The sequence below is a fragment of the Lepidochelys olivacea genome (genome assembly GCF_965140295.1).
Source record: "Lepidochelys olivacea isolate rLepOli2 genome assembly, chromosome: 1".
NCBI classification, from domain to species: Eukaryota; Metazoa; Chordata; order Testudines; family Cheloniidae; genus Lepidochelys; species Lepidochelys olivacea.
Genome location: NC_140411.1, coordinates 43,941,854 through 43,959,845, shown reverse-complemented (window position 1 = coordinate 43,959,845; position 17,992 = coordinate 43,941,854). Strand labels below are relative to the sequence as shown.

The following is a 17,992-nucleotide window of genomic DNA, read 5'->3' as shown; positions in this document are numbered from 1 at the left end:
TCCAAGAGGTCCTGTTATAGTTACCTCTTGGACCAGATCCTGAGCTCCACTCAGGACTAGATCGAGAGTTGCTTCTCCCCTTGTGGGTTCCTGTATCAGCTGCTCCAAGAAGCAGTCATTTAAAGTATCGAGAAATTTTGTCTCTGCATTTCGTCCTGAGGTGACATGTACCCAGTCAATAGGGGGATAATTGAAATTCCTCACTATTATTGAGTTTTTTATTTTGATAGCCTCTTTAATCTCCCTTTGCATTTCATAGTCACTATCACGGTCCTGGTCAGGTGGTCGATAATAGATCCCTACTGTTATATTCTTATTAGAGCATGGGATTACTATCCATAGAGATTCTAGGGAACATGTTGATTCATTTAAGATTTTTATTTCATTTGGTTCTACATTTTCTTTCACATATAGTGCTGCTCCACCCCCTGCATGCTCTCATATTAGAACTTCAATTGTAGGTACCCATGAATGCATTTCAGTACAATAAAAAATGGAAATGTCTATATGATGCTCTTGCATTCCACTTATATTACTATACACTGCTGCCTCTTTTAATCAACATTGCTTCAGAAGTGTCCTGCTCTATTAAGCACTCAATATTTAACCTTATGATTATTGTACCCATTTAAAAAATTACAAGAGCTGCTTTTATGTATTATTGGACTTTCAAAAGATCCTACTGTGTTACTTTTAACCAGGTCATTTTTGAGAGGTTTGGGATAGGCATTGAACTGGTTTAGTATGATCAGCCTTCTCCTATATTGGGACTCAAACTGGAAAAAATAGAATAAAGGGAATCAGTCATACTTAAAAAGCTGATGTAAGATAAGAAGGCGGGAGTGAAATCAGTAAAATTAAATCATTATCGCCTTAGTCAACAATCCAAACAGCTAACATTCTTAAAGTAGTACAGTAAATCATTTACTAATAGAGTACAACTCTCTGAAATAAAATATGATAAATAATCATACAAAAACAAACTTACTCCCACTTCTATAAACCTTGTTTATACAAAGAAAAGCTTCCTGTTTATATATGGGATGTTGTCTTAAAATGTGATAAAAGTGAAACTGTACTTGAGTAAGATTACCTAGTAATTACCCAGCCTGTTCACAGATCTGAATAAATGTCTTGTTTTGTTCATATTTAATACAACTGAATCCTATTGTTAATGCAATAAAACCATTCATGTCAAAGATTTACTGTACAGTAAATGTAGAAATGTTAAACAAGTATCAACTGTCAGGACTGTTCATTCATTTTGACTGAGCTAAAGCTTTATCTCTAAGGACAGATTAGATACATTTTATGATGTCTGTCTCTTTAAATAACCAAAGGGTTTTCAAAAGGGCACAATTGTGAATTTTTAACTTCCAACCCCCTCCCAGCCTAAAGAGACTGTGCCAGTTTCTGTCCTATTATCCCTTGCCCCAAAATTATTTCAAGTAAATACAGGTTTCAGAGTAACAGCCATGTTAGTCTGTATTCGCAATAAGAAAAGGAGTACTTGTGGCACCTTAGAGACTAACCAATTTATTTGAGCATGAGCTTTCGTGAGCTACAGCTCACTTCATCGGATGCATGCCGTGGAAACTGCAGCAGACTTTATATACACACAGAGAATATGAAACAATACCTCCTCCCACCCCACTGTCCTGCTGGTAATAGCTTATCTAAAGTGATCATCAAGTTGGGCCATTTCCAGCACAAATCCAGGTTTTCTCACCCTCCACCCCCCCACACAAATTCACTCTCCTGCTGGTGATAGCCCATCCAAAGTGACAACTCTCTACACAATGTGCATGATAATCAAGTTGGGCCAATGGCACATTGTGTAGAGAGTTGTCACTTTGGATGGGCTATCACCAGCAGGAGAGTGAATTTGTGTGGGGGGGTGGAGGGTGAGAAAACCTGGATTTGTGCTGGAAATGGCCCAACTTGATGATCACTTTAGATAAGCTATTACCAGCAGGACAGCCCAACTTGATGATCACTTTAGATAAGCTATTACCAGCAGGACAGTGGGGTGGGAGGAGGTATTGTTTCATATTCTCTGTGCGTATATAAAGTCTGCTGCAGTTTCCACGGTATGCATCCGATGAAGTGAGCTGTAGCTCACGAAAGCTCATGCTCAAATAAATTGGTTAGTCTCTAAGGTGCCACAAGTACTCCTTTTCTTTTTTCAAGTAAACAGCAATGTATTAAAGTTTTACAAATAAAACATCATCATAAAAAGTAAGACACGTCTTTCAGAAACATTTTGCTTTCAGTACCTCACTCAGGCTGATCAAAACCCCTTTGTCTGCTTTGGAGAAGTTAGCTCTTCGCTGCTGAGATCTGCAGGGCTGAGCTCATAGATAGCTACCACACATTATCTATCATGAGCCTTTATTTTGCTTGGCATCTTTCACATAAATTCTGAAGTGCTTTTGGATACGAGCTAGGAGGGGGCAGAGCCGGATACATTATGGAACAGATCAAATGAAGTGAAATAAACCAAAAGAGCATGTTTCATGAGGAAGGCTGTTTCCATCACTTCCCGTACTGCCTCCCCTTGAAATGCAAGGGCTGCTGTTGGTGCCACAGCGCAGGCAGGTTCATGGCAGCAGCATGATGAGGGGAGCAGGGAGGGTGAAGGCATCGGGACACGCCAGGGGCGCTTGGGACTGCTCCTAGCAGCCACTGACCCCCGGCGGGCAAGGCCACTCTCGGGGGAGCTGGAGAGTCTCTGCTCGCAGCCCTTTGCCCCCCGCTACAACCTACTACTCCCACCCAGCCCCAGTCCTGCCTCAGGCCTCCTGCCTCACCTCCTACCAGCCCCCGGCCCCTGCTCCCACCCAACTCAGCCCCCATCACCCACCCAACTCAGCCCCCGCCGCCGCTGCTCCTACCTGCCCCAGCCGCCGCCGCCGCCTCCTCCTCTTCCCACCCGTCGCGCTCGCCCCGGAGGTGGGGGTGCCTACCCGCGAGGGTGGCGCTCACACACCTGCCGCCGCGATGGTCCCCCACGGCGTCAGCTCGGCCGCCTCGGCCGCCTCTGCCCAGCGCTCTCCCCGCTCTCCCGTAGCCTAGGCAACAGCCCGCCGCTTCCCCTCCTCCCCCTCGCTGGCGGGACTCGAGTAAGCTCAGGTGACCCAGGGCAGCCAATCGGCCCCCAGGGCGCCACGTGACGTCTCAGGAGCAGGCGCTCCTGAGTGGTACCGGCGCTGCCGAGGTAGGAGGGAGAAGCTGCGAGGGCCATGCCGGGGCGGCGGCGGCAGTTGGGCAGGCGTCTCTTGGGTCGGTTCCCGCATGCGCGTTTCAGCCAAGAACGCTCCACAGCGCCGGGGGGCGAGCGTCGGTAGCGCGTGAGCCTTGGGCTCTTGGCGCGGCGCCTCAGGGGGGTGCGCGCGGGTCGGGGCCGTGGGCGATGCTGGGGCCCCCTCGTGTCGGGGGACGGGCTTGGGTGCCAGTCAGGCTTGGCCGTTCTCTGCCTGCCAAGTGTCCCGACGGCCTCCGCCTGCCCTAGGAGTCCCGAAAAGCCCGGGCCGCTGGGCTTTAGCAACCCAGGGGCGGGCGGGACGGCCGTTGGGTTGGAGGCCTGGCTGGCTGTGGGGACCCGTCGGCAGGGGACAGTCACTGTGCTAGGTGAAGCGGAACAAGAAACTGCCTCCAGGGCAGGCCAGGGACTCTCCGGCGCATTGAGCGAGGCGCGTCTGATCAAACCACTCGGGACTCGGGTAGCAAAACGATCCGAGGTTTCCCTGCTCGAGAGCCTGGCCAGTTTTCTGAGATCCCTAGGCGTGGAGCCCAATCTTTATCTCCCGAGAGTCCAGTAATGAGGCTGGATGACTTACTGGTGTATTTTCACTCAACTCCAGGTTTCCCACGTGGCTGCATCACATGCTGGTACCTGTTGATTTAGCATCAACTGATTGAGCTTTGGGGCCTGCAGCTGCATTGATCTAACTTAGTATAAATCCCCCAGGCACTGTGTCTATATTAAAATACTGATTGCTTCAGGAGAGCAAGGGGCCAGGGAAAGAGGTTTCCACCTCCATAGTTCTTCCTCCACACCGTGCCACCTCGTTTTCCTTCTTCCCATGTTTTAATTTTTTCTCTCTCCTTTTTATTTTTTCCATATCCTGAAATAATAACGGATTGAATTCCGTAGGATTTTAAATGATCACTTCAGTGGAAAAACATTAAAATACATTGCTAAATGGAATCCAGCCCCTGATGTACAATATTCCATTTACAGGTCAACTGAAAGGGCCTGATTCTCCTTTCACTTACCCTAGTGTAAATCCATAACTATTGAAGTCAATGGCATTTCACCTAAGGTGAAACAGGCTGAGATGAGATCCAGGCTGAGATGAGATCCAGCCCAAAGACTTTTTCTGCCTATATTTGATTTCAGGGTTCTTAGTTTCTAATGAACCAGTTGATGAAATTACTAAAACTTTGCAGAGGGTGAATACAAATTCATTGGAAATGGACTCGGAAGTTATGAATCAACAAATGCAATGAGTAATAGGAATTTTAGATAGTTAATTGCCATCTTTCAGTAATAAAGAATTTTTCAAGTCCTCCAGAACAGATACCTACCTCTTATTTATGGATGCAGTGTACTTGTAGCCGTGTTGGCCCCAGGATATTAGCGAGACAAGGTGGGTGAGGTAGTATCTTTTATTGGACCAACTTCTGTTGGTGAGAGAGACAAGTTTTTGAGTTCCTTTCCCAGACCTGAAGAAGAACTCTGTGCTTGAAAGCTTGTCTCTCTCAGCAACAGAAGTTGGTCCAATAAAAGATATTACCTCACCCACCTTAGCTTTTATTTAGCAGTTTTCATCCATAGAACTCAAACTTTACAGTTTTTATAATGGTATAAAAACAGAGTTCTCTTTCACTAGTCATGCAACTGACTATGATAAAAAGAGAATGTAACATTCAGTTGGGTCATAAAAGGCAAATGGTTCCAACAAGAATAAGTAGTTTATACATTTTAAAAATGTACTTGAGCAATTTTATTAATGGGAAAAAGTGCCTAATGAGGAATACTTTGTTTTAGCACTCTTGACAAAGGGAACAGTGTAGGACACTGGAATTTTTATAAAGAGTGACATACTATTTAGTACAACCATGGTACATCTGTTGTGAGTGACAGCTGTTGTGGAGCACTGAGAATTCTACATCCTTCTGCTATTTACAGACAGCTGTTAAAAGTATGTTATCTATTTTGTGTTGACACCTGTAAATCCAGTAAATATTTGTTTCTCTCTGTGGAGTTACTCCTAACCATCTGAGATTCAGATATTTATTTCAAAGTAATATAGTTTTAGATATCATTGATTTTTCCTATGAACATAAAATGAATGAGTCAATTCCATGCAAATAGTGAATTTTGAAAATTGGAAACATTATTTTAAATGAGGTGATGTTTGATCTCTATTTAAAAAAATGCTAGTTCCTTTTTAGGCCTTGGCAAAAATTGTAAAAGCAGATTTGTGTTGTAGGGAAGGCACAAGAGAAACAGTTGGGAAGTAATTTAGGTTGACCCTTTTGATAGGGCAAAGTTGCATGACATATCTGTTGTGAAAGCAAGAATTGTGCAGCAATAGGAAATTGGTATTTGTATATCTCAAAGATTAATATAGATCTTCACTTGTTATGACAGCTGTTGGAAACTGATGTCAGCATAGCCTTATAGTGTCTTTTGATATTCTTAACTATTACAAATCTTAAAATGTTTAAGATATCTAAAACAATCTGTGGAAATGGATCAGTAATGTTAACCAAGAACTGCTGAAGCCTGTTTAATAAGTAATATTTACAAGAGTCGTCCTCCTAGCCAGATTTGCTTAAAAAAAGCAATGTGAACTCTTTGTTTGCGCAGATTAAATCTGAGGATTAATCCATGTTTATACAGTGCTTTGTAAATGTAAAGCCCTAAAAATGCCAAGTATTATTATTGTTTAAATCTTTAAAAGCCGGATCCATGAAAGGCTAAACTATTATAGCATTGCTTTTAAAGTAACAAAATGCCTAAGTTTTTTTTCCTTGTACTTTGGTATATCCCACTGCACTCTCACTTTTTAGTGCTCATTTTGCTGTATGCAAGTACTCCTTTTCCAGTTTAAATGGCTTGAAATGTATCTATGTTCAACAATTGGGCAAGATTACTTAAAATTGCTGGCATCTCTTGGCAATGTTAGGGCCTGAATACTTCAGTGGTTACTTATGTTGAGTAAGTATTATTCACATAAACAGTCCTGTTGACTTCAGTAAGTTACTCACTTATGAAAGTGTTTGCAGGATCAGGCCCTTACAATCACATTTTATTTATGTTTGGCTCATAATACACTGAAATAACTATTTTGATTTCTGATGTGAACTAAAACCAGTGAAGTACTGTAGGGTTTTTTTTTTACATTTTTCTTACTACTTGACAGCAAATAGAAGATTTAGAAATGGTTTCTTCCAAAAGTAATAGGTAGTACAAGTCAATAAAATAACAAGAAATGGAGAAAATGATGATCAAGAAAACATGTCTGCTCAGCAGAATAAAACAGGGAACACATCTTTAAGCACACCAAAAATAATCCATTAAGACAATAATTGTTTTTTCTAAATAACATACTGAATTTTTATCCTAGCTATGTCTTTTAATAATAACTTTTCTTGAGAATGTATTATTCATACAGTGCTAATTGCCTTTCTTATAACATAATGGTCTCTCTAAAAATGAATGTGAATCTAATTGGTGGTGTGGGAAGTTAATTAGTTGAAATCAGGCCTGGTTGATTCAGGACTGACTTATTAGAATCTGTGGGTATTTGAAAAAAATTAAATGTGCTTTATATACATAGTCTAGAATAGCTGGTTGATTTTTAATTTGGAATGAAATGAAGTTTGCAGACTGATACAGATTAATGAAGTCTGCCTGCATATTTTTAAAAAGTGCTGATAATTTTATCTTTTCTTACCTAAATTTATCCAAGATGGGGAAAATATTTTTACAAGTTGTTGTGTAGCTGCATATAAATTTCTAGTAAAGTATAAAGATTTTTCTGTTTGTTTAATAGGTTGCTAAACTGTTAGTGTCCTTTTTTAGCACCCTTTTTGCTGAATATTCGATATATCATGATTTGTATCGGCTCTGTTTGTCACCTGCAGTTTTGTAGTAAAATGCTATACTCAAGGTAGATAATTTAAAGTTTAAGGTATTCAAATAGATATTTAGGGTCAGATTTTCAAAAATGCTCAGCACTTGAATGCTGAACTCCTTTGAAAAATCTGGCCCTTCCTTAGATTCATAAATGAGAGCTCAGCTCCTATTAAAAATCTGGTTCCAACTGTGGGTGCTGAGCATGTGAAAACTTGACTGATCTCATCTAAAATTCTGTCTCTTAAATATGCTAGTGCATGTTATATAATTCTTAAATACCATGAGTGGATATTCCTCAAACATATTATAGGAATTAGTGGTTGTTTTTTAAAAACACACAGTAACTGACTAAATTTAAGCATGAATTTGGAGGCCTGAATAGAAAACATTAGGGATGAAATCCTGGTTGCATTGACCTCAGTGGCAAAACTCCCATTGATTTCATTAGTGCCAGGATTTCACTCTGGATGTGCTTAAGGATTTTTTAATATTTTGTTAAAAATGCCTTAATAGAAGCTAATATCAGATTGAAGTGTTATTTGTATCAATAAGTATGTGGGGGAATCTACATAGTTTTACTAATGTTAAATGCTAAGATTGAACAACTTTGCACTGAAAAGTGTCATGACATTTACAAATCAACATATTATTTACAGTTAAAACATACCTGCTGTTTCAAAATGTATCCCAAGTCCACAGTTATTACAACTAAAAGTATTGCTTGGAGAATGCATAGTATACAGACCTAACAAATGGCCTGGGAGGAGGTGGGAGAATAAAGTATACATGGAATGCATGAGACATAATTAATCTGTTCTTACGTTAATTAAAAAAAATCTGTAATGCACTTCTAAATCCCATAACCTTTGTATTAAATAAATAAAAATTGACAAAGCTAAAGACAAAGGCTATAAACCCTACAGTATAAAATACACCAAGAATATTAGTTGAAATTAATTTAGTCTTGTTTAGATCTCTGATTTTGTATCTGTTAGGTAGCTTGTCCTCAATAAAACTTTGCATAATACATTTTCCAAATAAAAATGCTGCATGAACTGCTTACTGCATTCCTACATAGGTCTGTGTCTTTTAAACTGTGTACATTTCAATCAAGATATGCAAAGTTTTTCATTCTAATATAAACTAGCTTTGTCAGTTTTGAAAAATCCTGCAATAAAAGATTGCAATGAAATACTAAATGCAGTACCTGCTATATGCTGAAGTTTTTCCAATAGCCAGCTTTTCTGCAACTTAATCCACACTGCCAGAGCTTCTGTATTAACTGCTTTTAACTTACTTTTTTTTTTTTTTTTTTTTTAAAGAGTAAGTATGTCAGCACAAGCCCAGACGAAACTCCAAATCCAGGAAAATAAAATTAACCATGCAGATCAAAGGCAGAGGAGCACTGAGACCAAATGCTTGTAATCTGATCAGTGATCAGTTGCCATACATCAAAGGCAGCGCTTTGGAGAGGAAAAAGAGCTCTCTTTTCAGCAGGTAGTTGTACTCTTAAATTCTGCCTTCCAATCCTCAAATTCTTTTGTTTAAAAATGGATCACTTTAGTTCTCCCCTGCCCTCTCCCTTTTTTTGTGATAGCAGAATGTACATGATTCTTACTTACATGCTTAGAGTTGAGTGGCTGGATTCAGTTCCCAAGCTATGTTGTGAATTGTGCGTTGGAAGCTTTCTCCAGTGCCAGCGGGTTCCGCTTTATCCCTTTCATCTCACTGAACTGCAGATCCCATGACATCATTCAATGCTGTGGGACTGGTTAGAGAGCTATAATACAGCCTGTGGGGGAATACAGCTAAAGAGCAACAAAAGTTTGCATGATTTCTAACCAGGTTGGCACATTGTGAGAAGCACAAGGCTCATTTCAAAGTTTATCTGTAAGTTTCCTCCCAAGAAGAGAAATGGAATGCTAGAAGTATTTTGTGTGATAAGATTCCTGATAATTTTAAAATGAGGGGATTTAATAGCATTACCCTTGGAAAAAACCCACAATTTCCCACAAAGGCCTGGCTGTTGAACACACAGTGATTTATTTACAGCTGCCAAGCAATTACAAAAACAAAAACAAAACCCGCCTACACACATTACTGGTAATGGAAAAGCTTCATGGAAAAGATGTCTTAAATTTTAACAGCTGAAACTCCAAGCTGAGAAGCACTTCCATCCTATTGTGAATTACCATTTAACTTCTTTGATTGGTAGTGATGAGACCAGCACTGATTCCTGGGTTCTCTTCTTCACTGCCAGTTATTGTGTGGTGTTGTGCAAATCATTTAATCACTCAGGGCCTGATTCAACTGTGCCTTGTGGCTCCTTTATGTAAAGTGTCCCTCAAGAAATTCTCTGGATATAGGGGCAGTTGCTGGCAGGTATACAATAAAAGTAGTCATCTTTACACCTTCAGCACAGGGAGGCTTGTTGGGGGGAGGGAGGGGTGTAACCAGGGCTTTACTGTACCCTTGCTATTTCTAATAACTGGAATGGTCCATAGGGACCATTGACAGCCAGGTGAAAGTAGGGCTATGTGTACACTAGAAATGTTACAGTGGTGCAGCAGAACCTCTGTAGTGCTGTAATGTAGACACCTATTACACACATTGTAAGGAGAGTGATCACTTTACATAAGCTGTTACCAGCAGGAGAGTGGGGTGGGGGGAGAGAGAACCTTTTGTAGTGATAAACACCCATTTTTTTCATGATTTGTGTGTATAAAAACAAACATCTTCTGTATTTTCCACAGTATGCATCCGATGAAGTGAGCTGTAGCTCACGAAAGCTTATGCTCAAATAAATTGGTTAGTCTCTAAGGTGCCACAAGTACTGCTTTTCATCTAGCCATAGAAGAGGTTCTTCCATCAATGTAGTAAATCCACCTCTCCCAAGAGGCGGTACCTAGGTCAATGGAAGAAGTCTTCTCTTGACCTAGGGGTGTCGGCACCAGGGCTTAGGTCAGTGTGACACTAAGCACCCCTGTGTTCACACCATACACACTTTTGTAATAATCTTTATGCAGAACATGCCTTGTGAGGTATCATGTAAAAACTAGTAACTCACTGATCATGAATATTCTTGTGATGTATGTATGTAATGTGGTATTACGTACACACTGGAGTTGCACCTAAAGTTTGTGTAAACCAGGTATATCAGGGAGTTGTTAAACAGGTCTGTTCTAAACAAAGGATGTGTGTTTTCCTCAATTTACATATAAGCAGTAAACAGACCCTTCAAGCCAACAAAAGGTAGAGGCAAACCTCACACTAATAAGTGGGGGAGAAGACAGCATAGTCCAGCAGGAGAGAGAACCTCGGTCTGGCTTTTACTTTTAAAATAATCAATTTCAAAGGTTTACTGGTCTGTAAAGATATGATGGGGGGGGGGGGGGTGGCTGAACCTTAAATGATAAATCACTGAATCAACTGATTATATACAATATTACTGTATTGTAAAAGTGTATCTAGAGGATGGTCTTTTCTGAAAGCTAATGATATGCTGGAATAAGAACGGCCATACTGGGTCAGACTAGAGGTCCATCTAGCCCAGTGTCCTGTTTTCTGACAGTGACCAATGCCATGTGCCCCAGAGGGATTGAACAGAACAGGTAATCATCAAATGGTCCATCCCCTATTTCCCATTCCCAGCTTCTGTCGATTAATATAATTTTTAAATATGTATTAACACTCTATAAAGAATTATGAATACTTATTGATATTAGGCTCTATAGTTTGTCCAGACAGGAGGGAATGTCGTAGGTATTTACCTGTCTCCTATGTAAATTAAGCATGGTGGAATTGAAAACAACGGAAGCCTACAGGAAGGGAAGAACAGCATGAAGTCATCCTGCCCCTTGAAGCAAAGTTATTAAACTTTGGAAGATATAATCATGGGCAGAAACAAGAGTCTTGCAAGCTGAGAAAGATGGGTCCTTGAACCAAGGGGAGGGGGATTTGAAGTCTCTGGAGCTGAGTATAGATGGGAAACCTGGTTAGCCAAGCTCTTTCACCTAAGATGACAAGGGAAGCCAGCATCTTGTACTTCTGTGGAAGATTCTGACTGGGGGAAAATCAGTCATGGCTGGGAAGAAGAATGACTGGTGAGAAACCATCTTGAAATAAGTTTTGGACTTTTAGAAGCATACAGTAACTCCTCTCTTAATGTTGTAGTTATGTTCCTGAAAAGTGCTACTTTAAGCCAAACGGTGTTAAACTAATCCAATTTCCCCATAACAATTAATGTAAATATGGGGGGTTAGGTTCCAGGGAAATTTTTTTACCAGACAAAAGACACACACACACACACGCTCACACACACACACAGTATAAGTTTTAAACAATTTAATACTTTACACAGCAATGATGATAGTGAAGCTTGGTTGAGGTGGTGGAGTCAGAGGGTGGAAAATATTTCCCAGGGAATGCCTTACTGCTAAGTGATGAATTAGCACTCGGCTGAGCCCTCAAGGGTTAACACGTTGTTAATGTAGCCTCACACTCTACAAGGCAGCACGAATGGAAGGAGGGGAGACAGCATGGCAGAAAAAGACAGAGACACACACTGGGTGTGATCAAGAGATGTGCATTGCCCTTTTAAGTACACTGACTCCACTCTAAGTACACTGCCCTTTTAAGTAAATCAGCAAGTTGAGACAGCAGCTGCTGCCAGCAAGCTCCCTTCATTCTGAGCCCTGTCGTGTCTCCACCCTACTCTATGGAGATGGGGTAAAGGAGCAGGGGGGAGGGGGACACCTTGATATTTGCGGCCTTCTTTCCTACTCCCACACAGCAAGCAGGAGGCTCCCAGGAGCAGCTCCAAGTCAGAGGGCAGGAGCAGCTCAGGGCAGTGGCTGGAGGCACAGCAGAACTGCCTGGCAATTGATAGCCTGCTGGGCGTCTGCCACACAGGGAACAAAGGGGAACTGGGAGCTGATAGGGGGGCTGCTGGTCCCCCCTGGTTCTAAGCCCCCACCAGCTAGCTCCAATGGGCTGCTCTTTCTGCAAGCAGTGGACAAAGCAGGCGGCTGCCAAACAACGTTATAAGGGAACGTTGTGCAACTTTAAACGAGCACGTTCCCTAATTAATCAGCAAAGAAACAACGTTAACTGGAACAACTTTACCGTATTTTGTTTGAGTTTACTTATACTTGAACTCACTTAATCCCATGTATATTTTGTTGTTAAATTTATATCATTTTAACCAGGAACCAAGTTAATAAGCTGTCATGTTTTTTGTGACATTTTCTCTGAACTGTCCAGGAAAAGGCTAGACACTGCAGATCACATGGTTTTGGGGAAATTCAGGACTGGGAGTGTGTTGGGATCACCTTGCTGGTTAAGAACATAACATAAGAACGGCCATACTGGGTCAGACCAAAGGTCCATCTAGCCCAGTATCCTGTCCTCTGGCAGTGGCCAATGGCAGGTGCCGCAAAGGGAATGAACAGACAGTTTATCATCAAGTGATCCATGCCTTGTCACTGAATCCCAGCTTCTGGCAAACAGAGGAAATGGAGACCATTCCTGCCCATCCTGGCTAATAGTCATTGATAGTTGTAACCAAGGCTGGTAGAAGCCAAAGTGGGGCTGTAGATAGGATGCTGGGGTCAGAGTTGCTGAACCGGGGTTATCTAGTACTCAGACGTTCAGGGTGTGACCTGCATGCAGTTCAAAATACTGCCTGGATCTGCACTGGGGGTTGAACTGGTTCCTAGCAAGCTTCAGTACAGTGGAGATATAAAAGTGGCAAACTGAAGTTCACGGTCTCCTGGTCCCTGAGCCAAGGACAGCTTTGGTCTACAGATGAGTTCAGCCCTCCCTGCTTCACTGTAACCCCCTGTAAAATAGATATAACATCTTATAGGGTTGTTGTTAGTATTGTATCTAGCTTTGCTGCAGGTTGTCCAGGTGTACCAGTTTCCTGGATTTTGGCAATTGTACCACATGCTCAGACGCAAGTGTTCGTAGGCACGCCAGGCATTAGTGTTTGGTGGGTTCTGATAAACACTTTGAGCATATGAAGATTCCTTTACCAGGGCTACCAAAAATAAAAGGTGCATGTACCTTAGATACAATTGTTTTAATGCTTAGAACAAAAGATAAGTCAGCAGTTCCTAACACAAGTCCTAGAGCAGTTCAGTACCAGGGTAATAAGGTAAGAGCCTTATCAGGACCTGCCCCTCCGTCCTGCATATAGGCTGCACTTGTCCTCCTGATATGGTGTTAAAGAGTAAGTCTGTACAGCTCTTGACATTCTCAGCCTATGAGCTGCCTGGCCTTCTCTCCCCAGACAGCTACTGTTTCCTGCTTTCACACAGCCCCAAATCTCTCCTGCACCTGTCCCCTCTGACTTCAGTCTGTTCTTCCTTTTCTGTACTTGAGTATTTAGGAGCCCTCTACTGGCTGAATATTGAAGTGGAAATAACCCATTGCATACTGAGTGGTTAGGCTCATTACAGCATTAATTAACATTTACAAAGTACTTTGAGTTCTTCCTATAAAAGGTGTTAGAGAAAGGTGAAGTCCTGTTGTTTGGATGTAGATGGTCCAAAATAATATTTTAACATGCCAGTTGGGCTCTTTGGTGTTGTGTATAGTAATCAAGATACTAAGGAAAATATTATGTAAATTTGCAAGGTATGATGTCACAGCTATGAACCAACTCACAAATAATACATTACTGGAAAAACTGGAAGCAAACTAGAAGTCACTGCATCTTTTTCTAGTTTCCACTTTCTACTCTTCCTTAAATACAATTACCAAAATTGCTCACTCCTATTTTAACTTTCATTTATACCCTTCTCCCTACATACACACATTTCTTCTTTCGGGAACATCCGCTGATGACAATTCCATTCCATGTCTCCATAACAAAACTGGAACTGCCAGCATTGAAATGAAGTGGGAGGATGAGGTATAGAGAGTGGAATGAACCCTCACTGTTCACTTCAAAGGGCTTTCTTTTGGAAACAATGATTGTTTGCAAAAGGTAACACCTTTAGTTCTCTTGGATTTAAATAAAAGTAAAGATTAAAAGGTTTGTTCTTTGTTCTCTGTTTCATAAGCTTTAAAAAGACTGGAAGACTAAGGTTTGTAATCTTAAATTACTGCTAATAATTAATAATTGTACTTTGCACTTACAGAGTATTTTTTCTATGTGGAGTCCAGCAGTCTGAGAAACCCGCCCTCTCCCTATTCTGCTGATTTCTCACAACTAGATCAGTGGCTGTTATTAACTAATAATAAGAATACTTTGCATTTTTATATTCATTTCCTCTAAATATCTCAAAATACTTTTCAAAAGTCAGTAAACATTACTATCCCCATTGTGCGCAAGGAGAACCGATATATACAGACGTTAAATGACTTTCACACAGCCAGCCAGTGGCAGAGCCAGAAATAGATTGTAGATTTCTTGACTCCCATTTGCTCAAACCATTATAGGCCTTGATCCAGTGAAGATCTTAAGCATGTGCTTAACTTTAAACACATGAGTAGTCCTATTAAAGCTAGTTGGACTATTCGCTGGGGTCTGGTCCTGCACCATTGAAATCAATAGGAGTTTTGCCTTTGACTTTAGTAAGGGCAGAATCAAGCCCCAGGACAGTACTCGCGCTTAAAGTGAAGAAGGTGCTTTGCTGGCTCAGGGACATAAAGATTAGTTGTCTAGCCCTAGATATAATGATGGTTCTAGAGAGATGCCTATTGATAGATAATATAAAAACGCCAATTTTAAAGGTCTCTACATATAAAAGGTCTCATTTTTATTTTGTTAGTATTTTTTTCTGACCTATATGATATCTATGTGTGAATTAGTGGTTAGAACAGAGGACTGGGAATCGGGAATTCTGGTTTTATGTCTGGCTCTGGCACTTGCTGTGTCAATGGAGCAAGTCATTTCACCTCACTGGGCCAGATCCTCAACTTGTATAAATTGTCATAACTGAATTGAAATCAATGGAGCAATGACAAGTTACACCATCTGAAGATACGTCCCACTGTGGATTTCTCCATTTGTTTAAAAAAAAAATCTCTCATTGGGTACTATGAGAATAATTAATCTTTGTAATAGTATATTGAGATCATAGCTGAAAGGTACTATAGAAGTGAAAACTATCATGTAGAAAAGCTATGCATTTACCAAAATATGTTTTTACCACTCTTTTTACTTATACTTTAATATTAATAAGCATTACTGAAGCATTGGTGCACTTCTCAGTGTCTGAAGGCAACACAGCCTTTGGCTGTGCTCTCACAAGATATCCAAAGTATTCACCAATGGCAAAGGAATGCACTCATGGTTGTGCCTTATAGCTTAATTAAGTAAGAAGCTAAGATGTTTTTAAGGGTTTTTAATGCTCCTTCACTGAGAGAATCTATTGCAACTTTCTACCTGCTGGGGTTTCTGAAGCTCTTTGCATCAGCATGCAAACTTTAATAATGTAACATTCTTTAGAGGTACTGGTACTGTTGTGTTGATGAACTGTCTTCCCCAAGGCTATTGAAGGTAGATCAACCATGTTATTAATGTAGGTAGAACAGGAGAACTGGATAGACTCAAGTTTTTGAAATTTGTGTTCTTGGAGGATGCTTTTAGAGGATTATTTTTCTCAGTCTAACTTAAATAAATTTATCTCTACATTAGAGTGCCTTTATCTCAGGAACATGTTACTGTTATTATTTAATATTTATTTTCTGGTATCACCTAAAAGCCTCAAACAGACTAGGCCAGATTGTGCTGTGCATTATATAAACAAATAATAAATATCAGTCTGTGTTTCAAAGAGCGTGCAGTCTAAAAGATGATGTAACAATGTGTGAGTGAGACAAACAGACAAGGTGGAGTTGGGGCTACCAGTTGACAAACTCAATAGGATGTGTACAATTAGCTGGTCAGTGATAGTGTTAGTGGTCACAGCTGGCTATCTGCCTAGTCATTATCAAAACATGTATTTATAAGTATTTCGTTTCGGCAATTTACTGTAGCAAAACAATTGCAAACAATCGGAAGAGAGGATTTTCAGCTGAAAAAATGTAGCAATTAGTGGCGACAAAGCAATGTTTGCTATCTAGTTGTGGTTAACTTTTGGGGGACCTTAAACACAGCCTGAGAAACATGACCATATCTCCATCTTCAAACAAGTCTATTTGTTTACCGTTATTTTCACTTTCCAGTTCAAAATTGCCCCAATTTTTTTAAACCCATCACAATCTGTTTTATAGATCTTGTATTTACTCCTTTCCCCTCCTATAATCTGTTCTCTTTTATCAAGCACTGGCTCTCTTTATCACTCAGTTTCATCACTGTTGTTATGAGAACCTTCTCCCCTGTAGCCTCTGTTGTAGAGAGCAGCCTTCTTTTATTGCTCCATCTTATCAGCTCTCCATTTTTTTCAAATCTTTGGTAAAATATTTCTCTCTCTGCCATTATTTTTTAACATTCTGTTTCTAGATGGAAAATATTTTCGGATACAATTTGTATGAAATCTGCTATGCAATCTAAGACCTCAGTTCAGCAAGGTGTACTTAAGCCTATGCCTAACTTCAAGTATGCGAGTAATCCTATTGAAATCAATGGATTATCTACATGCTTAAAATTAATAGGCACATGCCTTGCTGAAGCTGTAAATACAATGATCCAGATCCTCAGTTGATGATATGACTTCAACTGAGTTATATCAGTACATACCAGATAAGGTTCAGGCCTATCATTACTTAAGTTGGCATTATTTTGGGTCTTCTGACTTAGTTGTAGCAAATGACATAAAATATTGTGCCCTATATTTTAAATTGTGTACTCCAAGTACATACAGTACAAGCAGCCAGTCACAATTTCAGAAATTGCTGTGCTAAGTACTTGCAGCTCCCTTTGAAGTCAGTAAGAGCTGCAGATGCTCAACACTTCTGCAGATTAGGCCGTAGGAGTCTAAAGTTGGTCACTCAAAAATTGAGGCATTCAAAAATTACAAGTCACCTTTGGAAATATGGACTTTATTATTTATAATGATACCAAGCTAAAGAGGAAGATGTAGAAGAAAACTTGAGGGTCTGTTTGGTAAAGGATTTAAGGGGGTTAGACTAGATCATCGGTTCTCAAGTTTAATTGCACTGTGACCCCCTTCTGACAATAGAAATTGCTACACAACCCCAGGAGAGGGACCCAAGCCTGCCCAAGCCCTGCTGCCCTGCGTAGGGGGTGGAGGGGTCCAAAGCTGAAGCCCAAGGGCTTCTGCCCTGGGCAGGGGGTATGTAACCCAAAGTGAGTCCCGACCCACAGTTTGAGAACCCCGGACTAGATGACCCTTGTGGTCCCTTCTAACCCTATGATTTTAGGCTTAAATCCATCCCTGTTCAGCAAAGCACCTAAGCATGTGCTGAAGTTGAAGCGCATGGCAGTCAGTGGGACTTAAGTGCATGCTTAGGTGCTTTGCTGAATAGGAACAGATTGTTGAATTAGGGCCTGACCCACATGTTGTTTATGAAGATTCAGTTTAAAAACAAACAACCGTTTTTTTCACCAGGAGAAGATAATGCAATTGACTCATGGAGCAGCACTGGTGTCATTTTTGGATGAGTTTTTCCTCACGTCTGGTAAAAAATAAAATTCTTCTGTGAGGATAAAGGAAGGAAGACAGGAACACTTAGGAAAAAAAAGACTAATTCTTTACAAACAGCCACCATTCTAAATACTATTAAATCTATTTAACAAATAGGTAGCCAAATCTGAATAGAGATGATACCTTAAGGAAAGGATAACTAGAAAAAGTCTTTAAACCAGTTCTCTAGAGCTCTGGTTTCAATGTCTCATTTATTCACTGAATTTTATCCTGAGGGAGTTGA

The 17,992-nt window shown here is 40.6% G+C and overlaps 2 protein-coding genes across 10 annotated transcripts in view; one reads left to right on the top strand and one right to left on the bottom strand.

The window, feature by feature from the left end:
* TNFRSF19 (TNF receptor superfamily member 19) overlaps positions 1 to 8,919 on the bottom strand; it is a 124,057-nt gene extending 115,138 nt beyond the window's left edge. For 2 of the 9 annotated variants that reach the window (XM_084640893.1, XM_084640899.1), the window contains exon 1: positions 8,358 to 8,442. The gene's annotated coding sequence lies outside the window, so the exon portion shown is untranslated. Of the gene's footprint in view, positions 1 to 2,894; positions 3,080 to 3,839; positions 3,896 to 8,357; positions 8,443 to 8,772 lie in introns of those variants that run through there. The other 7 variants (XM_084640900.1, XM_084640901.1, XM_084640897.1 and 4 more) reach the window with 6 other exon arrangements.
* SACS (sacsin molecular chaperone) overlaps positions 3,129 to 17,992 on the top strand; it is a 269,818-nt gene continuing 254,954 nt past the window's right edge. The window contains exons 1-2 of the mRNA XM_084640856.1: positions 3,129 to 3,282; positions 8,473 to 8,650. The gene's annotated coding sequence lies outside the window, so the exon portion shown is untranslated. The remainder of the gene's footprint in view (positions 3,283 to 8,472; positions 8,651 to 17,992) is intronic.